Here is a 4,468-nt window from a genome sequence, read left to right as displayed (position 1 = left end):
TCACAGGGACCATTTCTGTCATTATTTGAAAGTTGGTTTGCTGATGTGCAGCCCAGGCGGGCCGCGTAGACCCCCTTTGGGTCTTACGCGGGGCGCATGAACCTTCCAGATCTGTAAAATGTTGTTTACAGCTTGTTCCAACTGGTTCCAGGGTTTGCAAGTGGTTTTAACAAGTCTATGGGCTTGTTTAGGGGCACCCATAGTATTTTAAATCAGGGGGTGCACTTGTACGACTCAGATCAAGGTTCGTTTATCGATGAACAATCTTAACGGTCTTGAAAAACCTATATATACCCTTTCCCCACTTCATTCCAACTTGCACCTTTTCCATTCTGATCTTGTTCTCTGATTCAAGGAGGATCCTAAGCTTGTGGGAACCTCTATTCAGTCCCTTGGACCTTTCGTAAGTGTTCCTTCGTGCTTATTTCATTAGTTTAGCGTTTATAGCAGAAAAGTCAAACATTTTTGATAAACGCTTTGACTTTTAAACGGTTAAGCCATTGTTCGCAATAAACATGGCTACGTGACCGTAATTAGGTAGGTGTTTAACCCTTAAAAAGGGCACCTCCTAGTTACCACGTTTACTTAGTTAAATTGTCGGGTCAAATAAAAGTCAAACATGTTAGTTTTAAATAAAATAAAAAACTATTAATATAAAAGCCATAAAATCAGTTTTCTCACTTTAATAACTTGTTAAATATTAGTTGAACATGCCTAAGCATGATTCAACCCGACAATTCTAAGTATAGGCTCGGTTAGAAACCGAAAGTCGCAAAAGTTGACTTTTGCTTTGACTTTCAGTTCTGAACCAATTTAGTTTATTTTAGATATGCCTTAGGATTCCATTAGGACCATATTATAGGTTAGTATAACCCTCCGAGGTTATACAACTTGGTTCCATAGAAATCCTAGTTCACGCATGTTTCCGTTAAATGCCTAAATGTTGACCGTTATGCCCTTTTGACCCTGAAATGAGAATTTTGAAAATGTGAGAGGACAATAATCTTTATTACTGATTTATAAACTTGTTCTTAAAATTTGACATCAGTTTGAGGTCTAGATTAGGAGTTATGCTCAATAGCGTAATTAGAAAGCTTTTTGTTAATTAAACGGCATAATTAGCGTATATCCTATCAAAACCCAATTTTTGAAATCAAACTTTTTACCTACTGATATAGAATAATATTTTGGGATTTTTAAAGATTTTTATTTATTTTTAGGCTGAGCATAACATAGGGTTATAGCATTAATTCGGTAATTGTCAATTATGCCCTTTTGGCTTATAAATTGAGTTTTACAAAACATTTTGACCCCAAACCTTTTGCTACTGATTTTATATGATAAATAAAATATTTTAAGCTTTCTGGAATGATAAAAATATCAGCTTTTCTTTAAAAACCCGGATATTGCTTAAAACCGCCTTTTTACGCGTTTTAAGCGCATAGTATGTTTAAAAACTATTTTAAATATATAAGACTTGATGCCTACTGATATTTTTAGAAAATTTATATACTTTAACAGTAAGCAAATATTTTAAAACTCAGATTTCCAGTTTTGACCTTATAAGCTTATGTGAAATTACCAAAATGCCCCTACGACGCATAGTTTGGTTATAAATAGTAAATTTCACATATATGCTATACCCTACTGTTATAACTTATTAAATTAAGTATTTTTAATGATTATATCAGACCTGAAACTAAGATTAATATTTAAACTCTCTTATAACCTTTAAAATGACCAAAATACCCCTACGGGGCATAAATTGGTTTTAAATTCATTTTGGGCATAATGGAAGGTATCCTACTGATATCACAACATATTAAAGGCATATTAACTTAGGAAACCTGTTCATGACTCTTGTGGTTACCCGTTACGCCCTTTTCGCATTCGGATCGGCTTTTGTAACTAGTTTGTATAAATTAGCCGAAACAGGACAAACCTTATCATTTTTATCTCAAAATCCAGAATGTGCTTAGGTTACCCTTATTATACAAGTATACAAGCTTGTCGGGTCTAAACCACATTCTAAATACGGTATTCGCTTAATCATGCGTTTTGAACCGTATCTTCCTTTAAAAACTGACCGGTCTAAGCTTAGGCTTAATTAAGACCCGTTAGGAATCTAATAGGTAATTAAAAACCTTCGTTCCAGATTTAGGAGCCCAGTAAAATCTATTTGTACTTGCTTGGTGGTATACGGCTGGGATAAATTGTATAAATTTGCTCAGGTAAATACTTTTAACTTATTTTCCGTTATACAGGCTTGGGGTACGGTATATAAAATACCGCTTGGTCGGGCATTGAATCTTTAATTGTATGGTGGTTAATTCATTGAGATGACCCGTTTAAATTGTTTTGTTTGCTTAAAACCTTTGGGGGGGGTTAATGACCATGTCCCGGATATCCTTGGCATCATTCATGAAATGGCCACGACCTAAGCACAGGGTGTAGGCGTACACCTGGCAGCTGCATATGTAAAAACTGGTAATCCACTTAAAGGAATCGACCTTGTGGGCATTATACCTGTGGTGTGTCTATTAATCTTTAACTCGGTGTCGATCCGGGCTACTGAACGTATAAGAAACATGTAATTCTTTTACAAGTATTATATACAAATAACTATCCCAAGTTATAAAACGTTTTGTGCCGTTTGCACTCAAATCAATTTTCTAAAACATTTTCAAAATAAGTCAGTTAAATTGTATTTACCAGTGTAAACTGACGTATTTTCCAAAAAGGCTAAGTGCAGGTACTAATCGGAATAGGCTGGCTACTCCTAGCATCAATAAAGAGTCTCGCAAGCTTAAGATGCCTAGAGTCTGTTGAACAATGTTTCATTTTATCTTTGATCCGCCTGTGGATCCTTTACTTTCCGTTTGTAATACTTTGATATTACTTTATATCGGTTTGTAATATAATTATCTTTTGCTTCTGTTGTGCATTTAAATTGTGTTGTTTGACTATGATGATATCAACTACGTCACGATACGCCCCACCGGGCCCACCGGTGATACGTGGATATATCGGGGTGTGACAGCTGGAAACTCATCGATATTCGGAACAACTGAATAAAAAGAAGTCTCGGTTCAAACACCAACAAACACACACCAAAATATATCTTTTAGCCTAAATAATCTTCAATTTTCTACTTTTAAAGCCATTTTCCTATCAATTAAGAAAACGAACCACAAATTATTTCATAACATTATAACCAAAAAAAGCTGCATAGTTGCTAATCGATTTAAAAGATTGCAATACCTTTGTAACCCTTGTTCTTAATATCTTGCAATACCTTTGGTGTGTATGCATATCCTGCAACATAAAAGATACCTTCTTGGTTGATCTGAAAGAAGAAAACCCATTTCAGTAAAAACATAAACTTGTTGCTATTTTTTGAAGCCGGGATTACATGATGATACCTAGTGCAATGTACCCATAAGAACCAGCAGTGGCAGACATGCATTCTGAGGTTAAAAAAATTCACCAGAAAACCATAAAAATCATAAACATTTCAAAAGTTAATCTTGAAACAAAGGATTTCGAAGCAAAAAAAGACATACCCTTTGCATATATTAATGCGTACGATCTATATAAAGTTTCAAAATCAACCAATCAATGAAACATAACACAATTTGAAACTATATAAATCGATAGTTTACCTGTGTGAAACCCAAGAGTCATTAATCCTTTGCCTGTAAAATACAGAGACAACCGAAGCCGCTGGTGCAGCGACGGTACCAACACCTACAACGCCAACCCCAATCTCTCTTCTATCGAACCCTTTCTCTCTTTAAATTATGCATCAATCAATCTCTCTCTACAATGTCCATTTATCATAAGAAATCGATGGGATCTTCAAGATCTGAAAGCAAGATGAAGACATTGGATTACATCATCAAAGATTAAGATAAAGGTACTGGATGAGAGTTTTTGCGTTTGAAATTTAGGGTTTTCTGAACAACGAAGAAGAAAAACTACAGAGAAGAAGAGTCTAACCTTGATCTTGAATGTCTGATTCATTGTCTTCGCATAGGAAGAGAATTACCGAAAGATCAAATATAAAATCCAATCAAATCAATGAAAACATTTGAACAAAAAGAAACCCTAATCTGAACAAATCGATGTATGTAACACCTCGAATTTTTGTGTCCAATGATGTGTTAACACGTGTCATTTGTTTACACGTGGCATTGATATTAAATAAAAGACTAATTTTGACAAACCTTGAAAGTATGTAAATTCGAGGGTTATAAATGTCAACCAAGGGTGAATATACTGTATAGTAACCCTAAATGATGCTCGTACCTTCAAACGAATAAATCATGGATCGTACGGAAGCGAAACGCGGAAGAAAGTGAGAGATTACAAGCTTCAGGGGTTAACTGTGTCAACATGTTTAATTATACCTCTGAGTGACCCTTTAACGTTCCCGAGGCTTTGTAACAGTATAATACACTCACTAGAA

At 35.0% G+C, this 4,468-nt stretch overlaps 1 long non-coding RNA gene across 1 annotated transcript; it reads right to left on the bottom strand.

Annotated features, from left to right (window-relative positions):
* Positions 1–3,039: 3,039 nt before the first annotated feature.
* On the bottom strand, positions 3,040–3,704 carry LOC118480576. Its single transcript, XR_004863373.1, has 4 exons — positions 3,663–3,704; positions 3,423–3,467; positions 3,262–3,346; positions 3,040–3,168 (listed from the first exon to the last, which is right to left on the bottom strand). It is a non-coding gene; the product is annotated as an uncharacterized LOC118480576 (long non-coding RNA).
* Positions 3,705–4,468: the final 764 nt, after the last annotated feature.

The sequence above is a fragment of the Helianthus annuus genome, chromosome 7 (assembly GCF_002127325.2).
Source record: "Helianthus annuus cultivar XRQ/B chromosome 7, HanXRQr2.0-SUNRISE, whole genome shotgun sequence".
Classification (NCBI taxonomy): Eukaryota; Viridiplantae; Streptophyta; class Magnoliopsida; order Asterales; family Asteraceae; genus Helianthus; species Helianthus annuus.
The sequence above is the reverse complement of the archived record's forward strand: the minus strand, read 5'-3'. Positions and strand labels throughout refer to the sequence as shown.